We start from the raw sequence: 22969 nt of genomic DNA on the forward strand, positions 1-22969 counted from the left end.
AGAGAAGCGACTGAGGCAAAAGTGCAAACAGGAAGAAGGCCGTCCTGTAGGTCTTGGCTTGTCCAGTGGCCACAGTGAGTCTCGCAGGGGGAGAGAGGAGGATGACAATCTGTCCCACAGCATGACCCCTCCATCGCCTGCCTCACTGCACTGGCTCTAAGGGAGGACGGGGCGGGCAGGAGCTGTTTGTGTGTTTGTGTGCATGCGCGCGTCTGTGTTGTTCCCTCAACACTGCGGCAGATCAGGTGCAAGATCTAGTAATCCGTTCTATGTGCTGTTGCTAGCGCCCGCCCATGTGTGGACTGTGCACTTTTATTCCTCTCTCGTTTTTACTTATTCAGGTAATTGTGACTGAGAGGAATAGAATTAGAGCGTAGAGGAATAGAATTGTTGCGCGTGAAAATATACTGACTTACAGTACAGCAACTTCAGTGGAAAGTTTCAAGAGACACGACTTGAGTGTTGGTTGGGGTACTTTTTGGAGGGACAGAGCACAGTTCTGGGAGAGTGCATGATTTCAAATGAAGACAAAAAGATACTAAAAAGTAATAAGCATCTTAATGAGAAAAATGGCTCTCACTCGTACCCACTTTGCTCCCTCTCATCGACCTGCTTCAATTATCACATCAGTAAATGATTATCTTGAGCGATTATCCTGTGGTGTGGGGTGTGTTAAGAGAGATTTTTCCCCCCTTCCCAATCTGTTTAGATAATGGCTTGGTTAAACCTGTTCACTCTTTCAGGTTGCAAATCCATATGTGTGTGGTCCAAACCAAGTTGGATCGAGCCACGGGCTCCGTGACTGCGACGTGGAAGGCAACGATTGCAAATGAGTGTTTTTAGAACATTTCTCACAAGTCGATGGCCACCGTAAAAAATGACAAGATGAGTTTGCAACCTGAATGCAAGTTGCAGATAAGGTAACAGTAAGCATTTTTTTAAATTCTTCTATGACCAGGACACTTCCGGCAATCGAGAGAGCATGTACCCCCATTCTGCCTCTCAAAGGTCAGTCTTGGTATCATGGCAGAAATCTGATTTGGGGAGGAGTTTGGCAATTGTCATTAACGATATTATATCCCCAATGTGGTGTTCTGTGTAAGTTTTGTCTTGTACACCACACACTATAGAAGAAGTGAGCACACATACATTTCTACATCGTGTGGGTTCTTCAATATTTTAAAAACATGGGCTAAGGGATGAAAAAAAAATCAGTAGGCTGTGTGCTTTAGCAACAGCATGCAGAAAGAAAATGTCTGCCCCTTGCTTCTTGACCTGTGACTTCTGTTTTTTTTCCCCCTGATTAATACACAGAGGTTCTATTTGATATCTCCTCAAAGGCGTCCATGCTTGTCAGTGGTAGAACAACAGGAGACAGCCCGGGAGGGAGACAAAAACACGGAGAGCAGAGCGGGAGGAGAAGAAAAAAACAAAACAAAACACACACATACGAAACAAAAACAAAACCAGCATCTACTCAAGCAAGACGATGTATTTTCATGCATCCCTGTCTTAAATGTCAAGAATTCTTAACCCTCTGTGACTGCGGCACTGACACCTCTCCAAGGTCCAAGAGAAGCTGCATTTATTAATAATTAGCTCAGGATCGACATTTTTCCCTTTTTCCTGAGAGAATTACATTTCACAAGTTCTTTTCCAGTCATTCTTCTCCAATTTTTTTTTTGGGCCCGAATCCTGGCGGTGGCCAATGAACGAGCGATTCAGACGTCGCATCAGCCTCGCCGCTCCCTCCTCTCCTTAATCATGCCTCTAATACCCTCCAGATGAATAAACAGCTTCATCCCTCCTCTCTGTGTGAGCCAGAAGGCTCCTCTCTGCACTCTTGAATCCAACTTCCAAGCAGAGAGCAGCAGCAGCAGCAGCAGCTGAAGAAGAAGACGGCGAGTAAAAGATGACAGATGGAAGGGTGGATCAATGTGGGGGGAAAAACGGCACAAACGCAAAAGTAACAAAAGCCACAGCGAGAGTTTCTGTTTTTTTCCTAATAATTCGTCTGATCTCTCACTCGACACAATTACCACTGTGATGAGTCTTCTCGTCTTTGAGGAGACTCCTACGGTCATGCTTGAGTTTTTTTTTTTTTTTTCTGTGCAACCTTGTTGCCTCACACTGCGTCCACAGACTGCACAGGAAGGGGGGGAGGGGCTGGGACGTTGGCGGCTGGTTGGAGAGGGCTGGGGAGGCGGATGCTCCCTGGAGAACCAAACAGGCCATGGACCAGCACTTCCCTGGGACCACTAAAGCGTGCCAGAAGACTCCCGACATGTGTGTATAGTATGTGAGCACAAATGGCTGACAGATTTCAGGGTTTGCTTTGTTTCCGCCTGCCCTTTTCTATTATATCCAGGCTGTAGCCTAATGCTAATAAGCGCATTGCAAATACATGTGTACGTACTCGTGCAGGCACGCACCTGACTCTTCCTCAATCGCATCTTCATGAGGCCGGATGGAATACAAACAGGCGAATGACTATAGGGCATTTTTACTTATTCATCCATCACGGCCAATTGATTTATTCCTGTTTAGCTATTTATCAGCAGAAAAAAAAAAGATTAAACGGGAAAACAACTTCGGATTGTTTTTGCTAAGTGGCAAACTTCCAGGGTCACTGTGAAAGTAAAAAGAAATGATCTTCATTTTAAAAAACCTTCCTACTCCTCCTCCCAGATCCATAATGGGAGCTCCTAATTTGCAAGAAGGCAATCACTGCTAGGCTTTACTTACTTAGTAACACATCACCACCACCTGGGAGGCTATTTGTGTTTCTTTCCCAGGAGAGGAATTCGGCAGGAACGCCAGCCAACACCAAATGAAAAAAGGCGCTCAGTGGAGGAAAGACCTCCGCCAAGGCCAAACAGTCTGAACTTGGACCATTGTAAACGAAATGTTAGCCAATTAGGAGTCATTCAAAAATCACTCCCCACAGCAAAAATGACAACGAGAAGAGGATGCAACCCAAATGTCATTAGCTGATAAGCTAAGTTAGCCTAGCTTCTTATAATGAGCTAAGTTAGCCTAGCTTCTTACATTTCTATTTCTACTCTTATTCCTTCTTTCTTCTTTATATTTTCCAGCAGTCAAGATGTTTTGCGGCACCATGATGCCTCTTCACAAGTCAGTCTTGCTACGACGACAGACATACAGTAATTTAGGACGTGTGCACTATTACAGCAGTAAGCACACCTGGCGATTTTTTTTTTTTCTCGTAGGGGCTCCTCACATTTCAAGTTAGCTGTTTAAAATTCGGCTGTGTGGAGAGACAGTGGACTCCCACGTATAAGTGATTCCCATTGAAATACATTTTCGTCAGAAAACACAGATGACAAGCATGTCCACTGTACCCCACTTCAGCGACATTGGAGCCATCGAACTCTTGTCGAAGCCGTAGGAACCAACCATCAGTGATGGAGCCCTCCCAGGAATCCTGATACAGGATAGTGACTGCATATATAATCACCCTCCAATATCATCTATCACTGACTGCAACACCCATATCAGATAATTACTTTTTTTTTTTTTTAATCTGCCTGTCGCAGACACGATGAGCAGTGCTAACACGGGGCTAATGTATATTGTGTCTGTATGGCTGTAATTGGAATATACAGTGAGGAGGTAATAAAAGTGCTACCGGTGCTCAAGTTGCTATCGGAATTAGCAGGAGAATATTACAACTAGGGTGACCTTTAATTCAATTTGGTGTGCAAATATGGTGATGAATCAGCAAAGGACAGTTGCAGAGACGTAAAGCCAACAGTGGTAAAGACTATTGGTCAGAGGTCTGTCTTTTCTCAATTTGCGTTTCAGTCAGGGCGACTGAGGTGGTCTTGTGCAATTCTTCATGTTTGTAGTGCAGCTGGAGACGATGCACTATGCATTCAGTGGGGTTGAGTGTCGTGGTGGAGCCCAGGTTCACTTTTCGGGAAATAAAATGCACCCGTCACATAAGCAATTTATATTTTTCTCCTTTAGAAAATGCAAGAACACGGTTACTGTAATGCGACGTGACAAAAAAGGAATCATGGCTTTCTAAATATGGAATTCTCTTGAGTTAGCACTCTGCCTTGGCCTTCATACAGTATGTGTGAATGTTAAAATAAGACGCTCGCAAATATATGCAGCACTGTGCGAAAGCCAGCGTTCGTATTTATAGTTCAATGGCCTTTCTACAGCAGTCATGTTAACATTGAAAAGTAGCAAATGGAAGATATTCAGGCTTCGGCAATTAGTGTTCTCATTCCATTTAGGCATCTGGAAAAGGATTTTGCAACTTTTTGTTGTTGTGTAACTTGTTTGTTGTGCAAAGATGTTTTTTTTTCTGCTGAAAAGACATTTTTTTCCCAGATGCAATAACACCTAAAGTTATTCACAACCAGCTCAAATTTGGAAGTGTGTTTTTTTTTGTTTTTTTTTTGGTGTGGTTTTTTTTGTTTGTTTTTTTGAATGGGAGTCTGCTGTTAACTTGAAATTCATAAATTTATGTCATGTTTTCCATTGATATGTCAATACAATTAATCCGTTAAGAGCTATACTTGCCTTTTTGCATTTTTGTTTCTTACTAGTGTATGGTTAAAAATAATAATGCCATTATTAAGAAATATAACACTTAAAAAAAGTGTGTGTGTGTGTGTGTATATACATATATATGTATGTTTGTGTGTGCAGATGTGAGCCCACAGATGGCTTTTGTAACATTTTGTGTTAAGATTCGCCACACATACAACCACCCCACTCCTCAGCCTCTGCCTCAGCTAACCTTTATCCTATAGGGTCTAATTAATGTTAGCCTTTTTGAAGGGAGCGATGTTGCCCTCTTGCAGCCCAAATCCCTCCGTTTCACTGCTGAGCCAGGCTGCCTTGTTTAGCCACGACCATAGCTTCTAGTCCCTATTAAGACCTGCACTTGGAACAAGAAGATTTAATTATTTACCAGCAGAAGAGAGAGGATGGAGTAAAGTATTTGGTAAAGACAGACCTTTTTTGGAGTTTATAAATGAGGATTTATTATCATTGAATAGTGTGCACGGCAAAACTAAAAAAGATATTTGGGAGATTGGGTGCATGCTCAAAATGGACTCACGGGCCCCATTACACTTGAGAAAAGTGTTGCAGCTGGGTAAAAATGATGTACATTTCTTTATTTATGATTTATGACACGGCACGATGGAGAGTGTTTGGAGAGTGCAGAGTTTCATGGTTCGATTCTGGTTCTGGCCTTCCTGTGAGGAGGTTGCATGTTCTCCAGTGCCTGTTTGAGTTTTTTCCGGGTAATCCGGTTTCCTCTCAGATTCCCAAAACAGGCGTGGTAGGTTAATGGGACACTCTAAATTGTCCCTAGGTGTGATTGTGAGCGTGACCAGTTCAGGGTGGACCCCACTTACTGCCCAAAGAAACCTGGGATAAGGCTGCAGCACGCCCACAACCCTTGTAAGGATAAGCGGATTGGAAAATGGATGGATGGATAATTTGTGACAATTTTGGCTGACCGGGTTTTATACCGTCTCATAATACTGCTGGCCAATGGTAGGTCTGGATTTTGTTATCATGAGCACCTGTGAAGACATCTCAGGGAGACATCAATTACTTTGTGCGTATGTGTCGCGTGAAAACATCACAGCCAATGAAACCAAGAGAGGTCGTTTGAGTTTTCAAGGTAGAGTTTTTGTATTTTTGACCTTCGTTTGGGAACATCCCTTTTTCGGTCATGATAAAGGCAATAAAGTTACATCGGGATTGATTCGTGTAGACCTGTATTTCCCAAAGTGTAGTGTGTGACACACTAGTGGTCTCCGAGCAACCCCAATTTGTTACCAATACTTGGGGGTACAATCTAAAAATATACAAATAATAATTTCACTGATGCTTACAGGGCCTTGCAGTTCAAACATGAAAAAAAATGTCACCCAGATGTTACTGTAGCAAAATAAAAGCAAAATACTGTCGCATCATGTTTCCTTTATATTTTCTAGGTCACTGAAATAGTTTTTTTTTCTCATCAACAATGACTCAAATCCAATGACACTGCTGCATTCAAATGGCAGGCAAGTTTGTGTATTATTTTGACTTGCCAAGTATTTCGATGCGAGCCGCACAAAGGGTTAACACGGGGCAAACTGTTTGTATTCTATCTGCATCTCTGCACAATACAACAAACAAAACATGCAGAATACAAAAGGGAATACATTGGAGGGGGAGCGGGGAGACGGACCAAACAATAAGCTCAACCACATGTGACAGAGTTTGACTTTGTGCGCGCATTTGCACCGCGTGTGTGTGCGTGCTGAAGTGGGAGACAACTCGCGAGAAGATGGGGGGTGGGAGGGAAAAAGAAGAACACAAAATGCAGAGAGGGAGTGAGACGAGAGGGCAGCGGAGAGAAAAAAACAAAAAACAAAACAAAAGGCAGCAATCACGTCGGCGCGCGTGCACATAACAAAAAGCTCGTATCGCCGACAAAAGGGAACACACGGGGGTATTTGTTGAGCTGTCGGCAGCGGCAGGATCCTCGGAAACTTTATTAAACTCGAGGCCCGTCAAGAGGAGTAAACTATACGACTGGGGCGACGAGAGGAGAGAGGGAGTACAGGGACTGAAGGAAGGAAGTTAAACTGGAAGGGAGAAAAATTCTTTTATTTCAGCCATGCATTAAGTCACCTCCCTACTGAGCTCTGCTCCCCTTCCTGGTGTGGATAAAGTCCTCCCTCGGGGGTACGGGGGTGGGGGGGAGACGAGGCTGCTGGTAATTTCCAGGAACTCAGGTATTTGAAAAGTCCGCTTGGGGACCTGCCACAATATACCTTCACAATTTCAGAAAAGTGGGGGTGGTTTGTGGTAAAACCCCACAAGGCCCCCCCCACCCCCCAGCTCAAATTTCTGAAGTACAGACAACGTGTGTGTGTGTGTGGATGGTGGTCCCTATGGGAGTGAGCACCAGCAATAGAAAATCCACAGCATGAAGAAGAAAAAAAGCATTTCCTCTCTGGTCTGGCAGGAGTGCTTTTTCTCCTCCTCCTCCTCCTCCTCCTCCTTCTTTTCCTCCCCTGGCTCCCACCAGAGGCTTTTTACAAAACATGTGTTGCTGACATGTTGACAGATTGCTCAGTGAAGTGTTAGGCGCGTGCACACGGCCGGCCATTTAGTGGGGGACATGGCTTCCTCGCCAACATCCTCTACCTGAGGCAGCATGTTTTATACATCATGTGCACCAAGTCTCCCACCCACCCTCACGCAAAAGAAGAAAGGGCGGCGATATAAAAGGTGAGAGACTTGCTTGCTATGTGATGAAAGCAGTCAGTGCTACGGAAGTGAAGGAAGACGCAGGAAGGAAGGTAGAATCAATTCAGTTCAGTCAGGGAAAAAAAAATCACTACTGGGAAAAAAAAGAACAGATAATTGGGGTCTTCTATAAGCCTTTCATATTTTTGGGGTCAAATCTGACCCATTTTAATATGACCTAAATGTCCTTTACCATGATTTTTCTTAAAGCGGCCCAAAATATAATTTTTAAAGATATCATTTGGGCATTGGGAATTTCGAGAACACGGCTTCAACACAAACACCCATCAATGAATACTGTACATACAAAGTACAATATTGGGCACGGGTCAGGAAAAGTCACTCACTTGTGCTTGTCACGTCGCGAGGTGGTGGTGGACCCCAAAAAGCAGGCAGGAGAGAGGAGCAGGATGTACATGACAAATTGTATTAAAACTGAGAAAACTAAATGCTAAACAAACAAAGTCCTGAAAACAAAACGAAGCCAAAGTATCAAACAAAACCATGACTGAAACAAAAACGATCAATAACCGAAACATGACCAGAACAACCATGACAGCAGCAAACACACAAACAATGACCCGACAATGAGGTCAGGCTGGGAGTCCTTTTAAAGCACTAATTACAAAATGACCAACAGGTGTACAGCTGCAGCGAGAGCCCTACAGTGCCACCTGTTGGTCCCAAACAGAATCATGAGAGTGTTCTGTTTGCTAACTACTGTTAAAAGAATTACATACAGCTCATCCTTTCGCTAGCGGACATCATAGCTACCAGCTCATTCTTTCGCTAGCGGACATCATAGCTACCTAGCTATCAATAGCAAATTCAGTTGAAACTAACATTTGAAAACATAGCATGCAGTTCATGTATTTTCAGAGGCTATTTTTAAACAATAAAAATCCACAAATGTTTTTCTTAATTTCTCAAAAATGGGCTGTGTATAGGGCCATCGCAAGCTAATCTTTTTGGAATCAAGCTAATCTTTTTAAAACATAAAACTTTCTTTTTTTTTTTTAATTTTGATGAAAGAACAACCCCAAACTGGGCATAGCCCATGGAAGGATATTTGTGTTGCTGGAGGAGTGTGATTTACGTCTGGGCCACCTGCAGTAACAAATGTCTGCGCGAAAAAAAACGGAATATTGATTCCAGGCATCACAATTATGGTTTTAAATTTATTAATAATAGTTTCGATGCATACGTTTCTCATGGAGGACACAACCGAGTGGTTGACTTTTATTCCCAGCCCGAGTCATGACTTTGCCAAAATGTGGGTCCGAGGGTGACAACAGTTGAGAGCCACTGCTGTCGTTTATAGTTGATATAGACAATTATTCTCAGGATTTTTTTTAACCTAGGACAACCTGAAGCATACAGAAAAAAAAAAAAAAAAAAAAAAAAAGATCAGCTGCTGCACCCAACTCTTATCAGGCTGTATCGACAGCGCTCGTTCTAATCGCCCTGCGGCTTCCAAAAGTGCTGCCGTGGCAACAGGATGGAAATGGGGATCATAATGTATTCATGGTGCCGGCGACCTAAGGGGATGCGGCGCACGCTCTCGAGGGACCACACTTTACCCGGAGCCAGACGTGTCTGGGCAAAATCACTTCGCACAGGACGGCAGCGGAATACTGAGGAGCCGTGACAGGATGGAGGGAGGGAGAAGACGGAATGCAGAGAGGAGGAGACTCGCACAGAATAAAACAAAGACGCAGACTCGGGCATGGACGATGGGTAAACGACGCCTTCCGAGGAGGCGTCGAAGAACTCAACACAAAAGGAGGCTGGAAGACGACTCGGGATTGGCGAGGGGGGAAAAAAAAAAAACGACTTGCTGATGACAAGTGGGAAGACCTTGAGAAGCTGCTCGCTCAAGTGGCGGGGAAAATAAATGGCAGAGGAGATGGGAGGAGAAGATCAGGGCCGCAATGGAGACGCGGCCCTCTGGCCACGGGTGAGAACGGATAAACGGCCGGTGCAATAAATGAACGGGAGGGGATGAGAGATTGATGGCCGAAGAGATGAACGGTTCAGAGAGTCCAGTTAGCCAGCGGTGCGCATCCGCGCCGCCGAAATAAATTGAGGGAGTGGTGAGATGACTGGTTGGATGAGGTGCACTCACTGACCTTCTCCTTCCTAATCGATTCCCATGCTCATTCCTCCTCTGCCGTACACAAATCTACATCAAGTATGCATGGATTCAGCTCTACTTGCAGAAGCAGCAGCAAGTGAAGGTGTCGTGCCTCATCAACTTCAAACTCAATGCAGCGACTGACACGAGAGTGGTCAAAATAGTCAATGATGCTGAAGTCTGACACGGCATGAACATAAACAGATTGCCAAAGATCCAAAACATGAGAAACATCTCTCGGTGCACAAGTTGGGGCGGCAGTAGCTCACCAGTAGCTCACCTGTAAGCACATGGCTTGAGTACTGAGTGTCCATTCCCATTATTCGAAAGATAACCCTGAAAAATTTGCCACATGCTGCTTCACCTCATCTAGAGATAAATACATTAACTCATAGCAGCTATTTCTGGTAAATTTACTTGTGGCAATATTTTCTATAGCATGTTATTAAATCCCGCAAAGTCTAAGTTGTAGTTTGGTCCTTGGAAAAATAAATAAATACAACATTGTGATGCACCAAATGCAGTACAGAATGTTTTGCTCTGTTGTCCCACTTGAACATGAACTCATTCACTACCATTGACTGCTATAGACGTCAAAAAGCCTTTTGGCATTTGGTTGGCAGTGAATGAGTTAAGCCACAAACAAACAATAGTTGGCTGTTCCAATTACAATGAGTGAAACAATAGAGCGCAGGACAACCTTTGGCCTATTATTATCCCTCAAAAAGGTTGCGGCTTTTGGGTGTATGTACAGCTTCATCTCGAATGGGCAAAGTGTTGGATTCTGGAATAAAACATTGAAGGAAGATGTAACTTTAGGCTGCATTTTTATGTCAAGGTCTTTTTTTTTTTTTTGAAGCGTTGCCTCAAGGTGATCATGCAAATGCACTTAAAGTCTTCCCAAAAAAAGAGCACATTCACCTGCAAACCCCTGCTCGCCGCACTAACTATCCTCCACACGTAATTCACCCTCAGGCACTGCACCTAGGGCCACAGACAACTCCCTTGTCTGTCCTTCCTCTTTTCCTTGTAGCTGACAGGGTCTTGGACCGCTAAGCTCCAACGCGGACGGCCGTATTTGTGATGGCGGCGCGGCGCAATCAAGGGAGTGGAGAGCGGGGGGTGAGAGACGCAGATGAGTGGGAGAAGGAAGGAGGAGAAGAGAAGAGGGAGAAGAAGACGGTGATGAGAGATAAGGACATGGATGCCGGGTCTCGACAGAGGTGGGGAGAAATGAGCTGCATTTACGCCGTTACATTTACTCAATGAACTTTTTGGATTAGGTGAAGTTGTTGGAGTAGTTTTATTGAAACAAAGCTTGACTTTTACTCGAGTATTTTTGTGAGGAAGAAGCATGACTTTGATTCTGTAACAGTGAGCCCCTTGTACTTTTAATCTAAAGGTATTCATGATTGCTTGCACAATATATGTCGTCATATATACTGTATGACCATTTGACATTCATACGCTATTAAAAAAAAAGGGAAAACTGAAGACTCAACAGTTAGTAGTTGACTAGCTTTTACTTGAGTAGAGTTTTTGGCTAATCTACCCCTTCTGGTTCTCTCAAAAGGATAACCTCTGGCCATCCCGAGGCATCTGGTTTATCAGGCTGTCTCGCTAAGCCATACACACACCTAATGACCCCCACTCCCCCTCCGACCCCCCCCCAAAGGCTTCTCTTCCATGGCATGGATCACGAACGCCGAATGACAAGAATGCTGAATGACGGCACCTCAGATTTAAAAGTTTCTATGAGACAACGTGTAGTCTGAGATGAGCTGAGGTGGAAGTTACTCAGAGGCTGCGACCTCGGTTTCTGCTGCATAATGTTACGAGAAGTTCTTGATGCTCAGGGGCCAAGAGGTCCAAATTTAACACCGTTCATTTTTGTGGGTTCCAGTCATCATATTGAGATGTGGGATACATACTACTTAACAAGTCAATTTGAAAGTGTCCATCAAGCTATTTATTCAGCGATTATAATTTCATTATTTTTAGTTAGCAGGTTTATGCAAACTACTCATCCTCTTTTTTTAAACTGGATGATTGAGTTTCCAAATTATTAACTAAAATTATTAATTTATGTATTCGTTTCCATTGCCCTACCTTGTCAATTTTTTTGCGATTGTTTTTTTTGTGTGTTATATTACTATTTATATTTAGTTTTACACATGTGCTAATATTTTTAGATTATATTCATTTTTCATTATCATTGTTTGTATGTTTTTTTAATTTTGTTTTCATTATTCTTATTTTAATTATTACTATCATCGTCATTTTACAAACGGTTAAGGATGTATGTGTGAAATGTTTATTCTTCTCTTTATTTACCATCTTAGGTGTTCCAATCAGAGTTGCTGTCAATTCTGATCATCAATGATACAATTTAATAATCGATTAATCTGTCAATTGTTTTTTTTTTTTGTTTTAACAGATGAATCAGATTGAAAAAAAAACATTCTATCAATACCTTCATTGACCAAGAAAAGGACATTATTTCAAATTGACAGTGCAAAAAATTTACAAATTTACGTTTCAGTTACTGGTTTGGTCTGGAACGTGCAGTGTTAAGAAATAGGGAGGAGACGCTAGGCTGCAGACAGGCTGATCTCTAGTTCGCTACAGGTTGCAAAGCATGAGCTGCAGGTGATCTTTTATTTTTTTTGTGATCGACAATGAATGGCAACAGATGCCGATCACATTCTTTCCCGCTGAAATAGGCCGATCATGAAAGATGGCTGATCACGATCGGTGGCCGATCGATCGGAGCTCCACTATTTATATATTATTATTTTATACTATTGTTAATGTTGCAAGAGTAATCGATTTATATTTAGATTGATATTTTTCCTGCAATCATTCATGGATCATATTGAGGGTCAATTTAACCATATGCATTTCAACGTGGTTTGCTCTTGGCCAAGGTTGACATTTGAAGATTGCAAGACTTTTCACTCGAGGTTTTGTGTCTAGATTGTGCACATATATTTATTGTACACCAAAAGCACACCTGTTTTTCTAGGAGGGTGACAGCATGTGCTGATTTGCATGCGGCATCTCACGACCACGCGAGTCGAGGTGCGACATTATTCAAAACTCCGACAAAGTTTGGACTGGAGCCCCCTTGCATGTTCTGTTTCGATAAATTGCGACGCGATGCTAAGCACATCTCAATCTACTTCTACGGTGGAGATTAGTAATCATCCAGGGTCTTCATATTGATGGCCAGGCTAAGCTTGTTTGCATATTTACTGGCCTCAGAGCCCAGTCGCCTGAGGTGAGAAGCAAATTGCATTCCTGCTCACCCCCACGGTGCGCACACACACAACTCACTCGCGCTCTTTCGATTCTTACCACCCCTTCCACATCTTTTTTTTTTTCTTCTTCTTTCCTCCAACCTTGTTTCCCTTAACATGCTGATCAGTCATCTTGCAGCAAGCATCCTCGCCTGCCCCGGTTGCATCCGAGTAGCGATCTCATTTGGCTAACATCATCACAGTATAATCTGGTTGCGGAGAGCAATCAGTTTACTTTGGAATTAGGCATTCTGTTGGCGGGTCCGCAGAGAGCGAAGGCTCGCAGGGTTTAAAAGGATGCAAACGAAAGCGCGCTCTCCAGAATACTGTCCTGCGCCTGATTGGGTGATAACAACCCACACGGGCACCATGTGAGAGTAATGAACGGCCAATGGGAGGCCCGAATAATCAGGCAATTGGATTAAAAGACAATCACAGCGCGGGTTTTATTCTGTTGACTTTAATGGCGGGAGATGTCCAACAAATCATGGTGGTGCAACATATCTTTACTCCTAATATCCTAATACGGAGATCCACACTTTGTTTACTTCACCCCCCACCTCCTGTATCCTGGCCATCACTAGATCTGATCTTTGTATGCGTTGCATTGCATATAGAATGAACCTGATAAAGTCAAATTAATTTCCAGGAGTTCTTTTTTTTTTTTTTTTTTTTTTTGTCTTGTCATTGCATAAGATGGTTTTGCATTGACAAGAATTCCGTTTAAAGAGTGTTCTGTCGATGATGCTGTAGATCTAAAAGGCCACAACGGCAAAATTGTTCATGCAGCTCTCGAGTTGCGTTCCTGTGTGAAATTGCAGTGTAACCTAATTTAATCTAAAGCTCGAGTTCATGCCAAGGGCGAGCAAAGCTTTCATTATCATATCCAATAGTCTTGTCAACTTTGCCACGTTTTGACAGACAAGGTGATGATGAACACACTGTGCTAGACCGTTACCGCAACGTGCTAGACAGTAACCTGATGGGTCGGATTAGTCCTCTCATTTATGGTACTTGTAGACTTTCTAAATAAACAGACTTTGTTAAAACAGAGATATGGACCAAACTGAATCTGTGCAGCCTTTGGCGAGTGGCAGCCACTCTCTCTTTAGAGAGACTCTCAAATCAATCGATCGACTTCTCAGGAACGATCACTCGTCCGGGCAGGTGGAATAGATTAGGCGACCTTTAGCTCCCCGGCGATGTTGGACGGCCGCCATTGTGTGCTGTTCCAAACTTTAAGGCGACAACTCAGTTGTTACCTGGCTACACGGCTTCGACATGACACGGTCTGTTCCCACCTCGAAGGCAAAGTCTTGCTGTCGGCCTCAGAGACGACACCCATCCTGAACATAAAACTCAATTTATGAACACCACCTTCCAATCGGAACATGTTAATTAGTACTCGGGAACCCAGGTGTTTTCTTCACATGATATTTGAGAACCCCTGTCCTTGTGGGTGGCTCAACTCCCCGTATCCTGAAGTTTAGGAGTGGCTGCTCCACAGAGCCCTATAGCAGCCTCCACCCAAGCACTACAGCCCGGCCAACAAAAACATTGACCCCAGGGAGAGGTGGAGGAGAAGGGAAATGTTGAGTCAACGATAGCCCTAAAAAGTTCCCAAAGCAGAGTGGCTAGCAGGATGCCGTCACAGCTGGCTCTGCACAGTGCTAAACCCCCCTCACCCGGGAGACATAAACCTGTTGGAATGGTCACTCTTTCCACTGCCCTCCATTTCCCCATTTCCTTTCCTCCCATTCCTGGCAGCTTTGGCATATTCACCATTGAAGGGAAAACAACCCTATGGGGATCAATGCGTGCTACATTTCCATGCAAACCTTTATGGGCTTTTTGGGAGTTTCAACAGGATTCGGCGGGACAAACATGGTTGAATACCTCCAGCGGGCTGAGAGAAGGCTACACTACGGTTCTTGGGCTTGGGTCTAAGGCTAAACGTGCCTCACAGTCATTTTATGATATTTTCAGGTCAAGCACACTGTCGAAACACACTCCCCGTGCCTGTGTGGGTTTTCCCTGGGTATTCCGGTTTCCTCCCACATTCCCAAAACATGTATGGCAGGTTATTGGAGCACTCGAAATTGTAGCTGGCTATAAGTGTGAGCGTGAATGGTTGTTTGTCTCTGTGTGCCCTGCGATTGGCAGTTCAGGGTGTACCCCGCATAATGCCGGAAGACAGCTGGGATAGGCTCCAGCACACCCACACATTTTAAATGGATGCATAACCTTGGAAAAAGATAAAGGAAAAATTCTGTGTTCAACTAATTTATACTTCAGGCATAAATTATAACATCATCAGAGGACCTTCTCCTATTTGGAAAATTTGGAGGCAGGGGTGGGCGAGAGGCGTGTCAGACGTATCAAAGGTTTTGACAGGATTATCAACCATGTACCCTCTAATCAATGTCAGGATTTGTATCACAATTTAAAGGGAATATTAACTTGACATAAAAAAAGCACAAAGAATAAATAAATGAAACCAACCTAATTTTTATCTGAAAATTTAGATTTTTAGATATGATCTTCCACTAGGTCTGAATTTGTCGCAAGATTTAGAGATAAAAACCCAAATCTGTTTGGTCTGTTAAAAACTGTTGACAGAAAGTTGCACACAAAAGACAAAAAATGAACTCACAACTGAAGAAACTTACACGGACGAAGGAGAGCCAAAAGAGAAATTGGCATCGTAATCAAATTCAGTTCACCATCAAGAATCCAGCCGACTGTGTGAAACTGAGTGTCAATTAACCACATCTGCTTTGGTTTCTTTTCCGAGTGGCTGCACATAACCTGCACGGTATTAATAATGGTGTTAACAGAAAGGCGAACGGTGGGCCAAGCAGGCCTGGAGCGCGTCCTTGCGGAAGAGAGAGCCCGATGCCAGGCTTATCTGGCTCTCGGCAGCTCCAGCCAGCAATGCGGTGCACTGGATGCACAACTGGTCAACTCATCTGCGGCTAATCACCACCTGCCTCCGCCGCAAAGCGGCCACAGACTGCACAAGTCACCTTTCCCTTTGTTTTCTGGACGCTCCGCGAACATGCAACAGTTACCGCGTGGGAGCTGAGATGCTTCTTTGCGGCAAACGTCAAGGGCTAATGCAATTAAGACTACAGTTACTCCGCACGAGGCTTAAGCCGCTCCCAAGTCGGAGTCGCTTTCAGTCTCTGATCTTGGGCAGAGCGGCCCGAGTGACTTGTGCTCCGTACAGAGGGTGGGAGAGCCCTTTTTTACGCAATTGTTTTCCACTTCCACGAGCAAGTGTCCCTGCCGGAGGGAGGAAAAGCAGCGGAGGCTTAACACGCTCGGCAATTCAACGTGGCCAGACGCAGCCCTATTAAGATTTAATGTGCCCGTGCAGCTGAAAAAGAAGCGAACAAAGAGAAGGCAGAGCCAACGTCGTGCATGGCGACAAAGCGGGAACGATAATCAGGTTTTTGGTCAAGACAGCCTCAATGAAGTCAACGCAGAGCTGCGACGTAGTGGAGAGTCGGTGTGATGCGAGGAGTTTTCTGCTCGGACCCTTCACAACACCTCAGCTTCACGGCAATTAGCCAGCTCACTGGCCCTTGTGTAACATACCAATCCAGCCATCCATACATCCATTCAACCAACCAAATAACCATTCCCACTGACATACATAGGGACAATTTAGAACAGGGACATATAAGTTAAATGTATTTATTTTGGTACAAAATACTCAAACTAATAAAAACTCAAATGCAGCATTGGAAAAAAGACGAATTTAAAAAATGCCCTAAAACTTAATTAAAACCAACAGAACAAAAATATATACCGGTACATTAAAAAAAATTAATAAATCCCAAACTACATCAGAAACACACGGTCAAATGAATGCCGGCTCTCGCGTTCCGTTTTTCATCCCAATAAATCCAGCTGATAGCAAAGGCTGATTCGTGAGAGGCTGTTATCCACATGCTATGTGAAGGAGGTCAAGTGAGGCCTCAGGGGCCGTAAACGATGCCTCATCTAAACTGCAACGTGAATGCGCGCAGGTGCTGCTACTATGTGGCATGTGTGCATGACTGAGCGCTCCGAGCGGATGGCTGACTGACCAAGCAGATACAGGAGTGAGTGTGTATTCGGGAGGGATGGGAGTGCGGGGGGTGATGGTGATGATGATGACGATGCAAAGGTAAAGAGTCGCCGTTTGGCTTGACCATGCAAGTCAAATCTCTCCGTTCTCCGTTCTGTGATTGTTTTTCAGCAGGAAATGCAGCCCTTGTCTGACAAAGGCCGATAAATACTTTATACAGTGCATAATGTGTGCAGTGTGCGGCACAGGGGAAAGAGAGAGAGAGAGAGAGAGAGAGAGAGAGAGAGAGAGAGAGAGAGAGAGGCATTCTCATGAGGGCATATGCTTTGAATTCCTAATGACACTCCTGTTAATGTTACTGGCACAGGCGCACTGAGAGCCAAAGCCGGCGACTTGAAAGCTCCCCTCGCCTTTTCACACGGAACAGGCACGGCACACGCTAGCACAGTCGAGACAGGACGCCGGCCCAAATGGCATGCCAGAAGTGAGCCATTCTCTCCCCGACCGACCACCTCTCGCCTTGTCAAATCCTTGTAATGAGCGCGCCGCCCCTTTGTACTGGGATGCCGCAAGACGCTGCCGCACACACACAAAAAAAAAGACAGCGGAATTCAGCTCTGAGCTGGACTAATCAGGTCTTGCTCTTGTCACTTACTCGTCTTGTGTGAGCCATTTTGAAGCAAATATAGCCCTGGCACAGTCTTCTTGGCGCTCGCATAGTAGATGTTGGATCAATGCAGAAAGTTACAGAGTACAGCTAATGGGATCCTGTTGGAAACTGTTAAAAAACACAGGCCGGCTGCCAGCATGCTGCTCATAGTCAGGGGATGCTACTAAATGTTTCCATGTGGCTGACCCAAAGACTTGATGTAAATACATTCAAACGGGAGGACAGCATGCATTACAGCTTTCAGGAACGTTCACCCCGCTCGCCGTCAGATCGCATATTACAAATGCGGCCGCACAGTTTCCATCACATTACCTCGGCGCTCTGCATTTTGCCGAGGATGTTATTGTTTGGCGCGTTAGCATTGCATTCTCTCATAAATCCGAGATGCGCTTTATTGAAGCCGAGTGCAAATGTCTACAGGGAAGAAGGGGGGGGCGAAAAAAACGACATCATATAAATCCATACGAGGCCCAGTTATCTCTCTCTGCTTCTCCGTCGCACCCTTTTCTGATTGATTCCTTTATCTGGAGGAAGCAGAAGACATGCTCTGTTTGCTGGCCCAGTGGCTGGCAGGAAAACAGAGAAAGACACTTATTAAAAAGGTCATCTCGCAGAGGGTTAAAATAGCCGGGCGCGGATCTCTCAAGAGAGCGGGGAGGGAAGGAGGGGCTAAGGACACAAGGAAAGGTGTTGCTCCGGGGAGCCGCGGCCGTCATGAAAGAATGGCCGTCCGTGTGCGTGTTGTGTGCCATTCAAATGCCTTCACTTGTGCGGCGAAAAGCGCATTTGGAATGAAACTTTTCACCCGAAATCTGATTCCTCTTAACAAGTAAACAAGGAGCATGGAGAAGTGCGGTTGCTCGCCTCATCACCATTTCACTTCCTCTGCTGAGAGACAAAGAAATGGTGAAGTGTTGTTCTGGCGAGACCTGCGGAAAAAAAAAAAAAAAAAGCTTCTGGCCTCCCGTCTCTTCGCCGAGGCGGCCTAAAGCCCTGTCGGCAGGATGCTGATCCCCGCATGGAAACCTGATCCGCAGCCATCCTGGAGCCGCAGGGGCCACCCCGCCTCCCTTCGCCTCGCCTCCCTTTGGAGCCCCTGCAGTTGAAGGGGTGCTCTGGTTGGAGGGAGGGCGAGGGGGGGTGACATTCCTGTAGTCCTACCCCGGCCGGCCTCAACTCTCCAGAGAAGCATTCTTGCAGCCATGCCCATAGCCTTCACTCGGGATCTCCGGGGGAGCATTCCTGAAGCCCTGCCCCGGCCCGGCGGAGGCTCCCGGGGGACGCATTCCTGCAGCACTCGCTCTCCTTCTCCCCCTCTTTCTTTCTCTCCCTCCCCCCACGCCGCCTCTCGCCTTCCTCCGCAGTCCAGCATTAGTGCGATCGATAGCGCCGATTGCATCTGGGACAGAAGGCAATCCATACCCATGCGCTCCCTTAGCGCACTGCAGTGGTCGCGGCTTAAGTGCACGGAAAGGTGTTATACCTCCACCAGACGGGGTGGGGGCTGGCGGGGTCGGGGGACCGGGGGGAGGGGGTAGACAATGGTCGCCATTGATCCTGGTGACATGTAACATCTTTTTTCCTCTTTCTGTCTGTCTTGGGTGTGGTCCACATGCGCTTTTGACTTCTGTCGGAGTTTTCCGTCAGACTCCACGACCTGCTATGCAGTGCGCTTCTATGTAAGCATGACTAGCCTCTTATACCGTAGCAGAAGCTCTACCGATCGTCTGTTATCGAAATTTAGCAGAACAGGTTGCTGCTTGTGGTCAGATAATGCACAGCAGAGCAATAGTAGCACGTGTCGGCTGAGCACAATCTCTCCTTTTTCGAACCAAGAACTTCAACTCTTGGTCTTTCCCATTGTTCAGTTGGATAGAAAACCACGCCATGATGACAGACAGATAGCGGCACGGAAATTTACCAGAACAGGCTGCCACATAAGATCAGAGCATGGGCTCATCTTGGTGAAACAGCATGTGGTTCCTAACCCCAAAAATATTCCTTTACGCTCTGTTGCAAGTAAGTAACGACTGCATGCCTGCCAATGTTGAATATAAGCCGGACGGCCGCTCCCGTATTAATCGTCTGAAGACTTTATACAAGCTCTCTTCTTCCTTGCTCGGAATGAACTAGAAATACAACTCTTGGTATTTTCCAGTGGTTGGTTCAAGAATATAGAAAAAAAAAAGGAAGACATTCGAAAAAGAATGTAATGGAATATATCAGAAGTGGCTGCAAGAAGCAGCATGTGGCTCATCATCCCGGGTTATTTTTGAACACCGACTGTAAACAAGTGTAGGTTAGTCACCATCAGCTGCCATGTTAGTCAGAAGACCTCAACTGCACTCCGCGCAATCTCTCTTCTCTAACGACTGGACAGCGACTCACGTTATATTTTTATTGAAGTAGTTTTAAACTCCAATCGACATGAAATGTAGTGGACTGCTCGATATTTTTGTTCCAAACATACGCCTGTACAAATAAATGCATCCCCCATCCCCCGCCCCACCAACTGTTGAGTAAAAAATGCAATATGACAGCCACGTTCATTTCAAGTAAATGTCACATCCTCCTAAAGCAAAAAATATGCCAGTTTTCTTCGCAAACAGAAAAGATTTGAAATAGTCAAACTGGATTTTTTTAGCAGGTGCTGCTTCTTGATTAGAAAATGTCTCTAATAAAGCATCCATCTGTGAGTGGAGGCTGGATGTAAGGCAGATTAATTGGTCATGGATGTCTACATAATGCCACAAAGGAAATCTTCTCCCATTTTTGGGAGTGTACACAAACAGATAGACGCTCACGCGTACACACACACACACACACACACACACACACACACACACACACACACACACTGAGCAGTACTTAGTATGCCATCTCCAAGTTTCTTTTCTCCCACTGCGTTTGAATACTAATAGAGTGTTTCTGCACAATCACAATGCCCTAATGGCAATTAGAATCTTTTGTTTGCTTTCCACAGGGGCTCTTATCTAAACTCTGTTTTTCCCCCCCTCTCAGCATTGAGCAATTAAGAGTTATTTGCCCATAAGATTGACATTTATAGAAGCCCGGCTTCAATTATATGAGGACCACGGCTGAGTCAGTCGTGACCACAAAGTACAACCAGCGCTCGACATAAAAGCTTCCAATCAAACATCACACTCTCACAACACCGCCGACTATTTCCCGACTATTACACCACAAAATAAGTCTAATTACAGCAAAGAGAATTTTAATTCCAGCCCCCGCCGCCTCTTAAATCATGCCCTTTGTGTCTTGATGTTCCCAAACAGACAAATCAAGAGTGAGACGGATGAAATTGGATTAGAAGGGCCAGCCGTGTTAAAGACGTTTCTGCCACTTCAGGCTTGACGTTGCTTTCATACATTTCATGACATTTTGACACCACATTTCCAAAAACTTACATGTTAGCTTTACTGAAGACTCCAAATGTTCCATAGGTTTGAACGGTTGTTTTTCTATTTCTATGGGCCCTGCCATTAAGTGGCGACCAGTCCAGGGTGCCCCCCCCCCCCGCCTCCCTCCCAAAGTCATCTGAGTTACACCAATGAGGACAAGCGATATAAAAAAATGGGTGACTGGATAAATTAGGAGGGCATCACAATACAGTGCTGCCACTTCCAAAATGTTAAAAATAGCGCAGACAACACAAATCATTCATGATTCATTACAAGGCTTCTCAACTGGAACACAATTGGAGATATCTAGCCGACGCAGCAACATAGAGTAGCGCCACAGCTCTAATTTATTAATCCATCGTTAAGAATTCTGTTGGAAGTCATGAGTGAGGCCAAATTAAGCGCACGATTTGGTTACCACCAAGAGAGGCAGTGTTGATTCTCTCCAAACTTGTGGAACAACAGCTATGTGAGCGCGATGCGATCGTTATCAGCATCTCACAGTGCAACGCAAACTGTTCAGAACATTCTGGCCTTCCTGTGTGGAGTTTGCATGTTCTCCCCGGCCCTATGTGGGTTTTCTCCGGGTACTCTGGTTTCCTCCCACATTCCAAAAACATGCGTGGCAGGCTGATTGAACACTCTAAATTGCCCCTAGGTGTGAGTGGGAGCGCGGATCGTTGTACGTCTCTGTGTGCCCTGCGATTGGCTGGCAACCGGTTCAGGGTGTCCCCCGCCTACTGCCCGAAGACGGCTGGAATAGGCTCCAGCACCCCCCGCGACCCTTGTGAGGATAAAGCGGATCGGAAAATGAATGGATGGATGGATGTAAATACATTTGACTTAATTACAAGGCTGATTAAATGGCATACGAGGGTTTGACACAAGTAAAAAATTAATTAAAAAGTCACGTTCAATGATAGACATAAAATATGCAGGATGACACATTGGGAAAAAAAACTGCTGCACGTTGGGCCAATGTCCAATACCCATTGATAATGGAAATAACAACTGATAGGCAGTTACAACAGCTTAGTTAGCAATCAACCAATCGTGCAGAATGGACTCTTTTGGAGGTTCCACTGGATTTGAAAATAGGAGCTTGTGGTGGTGACAGGAGCCCGGATGTGCAAAGGAGGACAGCATGTCCGTGAGAGGACGACACTCACATGCGCACAAAAACCTTCAAATCACATCATTAGTTCTCTCTGCCACCTTGTCAGAGTATTTATAGCGCCATTCATCCATCAACAGGTCAATGACACACACTGCCAATGGCACCCTTCTTTTTTGCTTCCACTGGCAGCGTGCTAGCATTGGGACTCCTGCCATTCTTCTTACTATGGAGCAGCCGTTCACAAACTGCAATTTGGCGACTCCCATGCGTCCCTGAGCCATGCGTGGCTTACGGACATGCAAAATCATTTGAAATAAATTATAATGTCAAACCATTTAAAGTGCATACCCACATAAGGGACCGCTGACCAATAAAGCAAACATAATAAATCAATTGCTCCTACTTAGCTTAGCACCAATTAATTTAGCTCTAATGCAACACATCAAATTTTATATATATGTGTGTATATATATATATATATATATATATATATATATACCGTGTGTGTGTGTGTGTGTGTGTGTATATGTATATACTGTATATATATTAGAGCTGTCAAACGATTAAAATATTTATTCAAATTAAAAAAAGCAACTGTCATAATTAAATTAACTCATTTTTTTTATCATTCTGAATTTCCTTTTATATTCTTTTGTCCTATTTTTTCCCGTTTTAATGCTCTCATCAACATGGAATCATGGATCAGTTTTCTACGTGCAAAATGCTAATATTTACTGAAACAACAATTTCGATTTTCAATTTTACATGAGCATTTTTCACTTGGAGCAGTTATTCACACATAATCTCACACAATATTACTGTCTATCAACAACAGTGAAAAAAATTTTTTTGCCACACAACAGCTCCTTTAACAGCTCTTTTTAGGGAATCAATACAGTGCAAGATAAAATTATAAAGTGCACATCTAAGGTAAACTAGTACTCAGCCTGTAGTGGGTT

At 44.5% G+C, this 22969-nt stretch overlaps 1 protein-coding gene across 9 annotated transcripts in view; it reads right to left on the reverse strand.

The window, feature by feature from the left end:
- LOC109521278 (zinc finger protein 521) overlaps positions 1-22969 on the reverse strand; it is a 140828-nt gene that overhangs the window by 86847 nt on the left and 31012 nt on the right. The gene's annotated exons all lie outside the window — the stretch shown is intronic.

The sequence above is a fragment of the Hippocampus comes genome, unplaced genomic scaffold, assembly GCF_001891065.2.
Source record: "Hippocampus comes isolate QL1 unplaced genomic scaffold, H_comes_QL1_v1.1 scaffold85, whole genome shotgun sequence".
Lineage (NCBI taxonomy): Eukaryota > Metazoa > Chordata > Actinopteri > Syngnathiformes > Syngnathidae > Hippocampus > Hippocampus comes.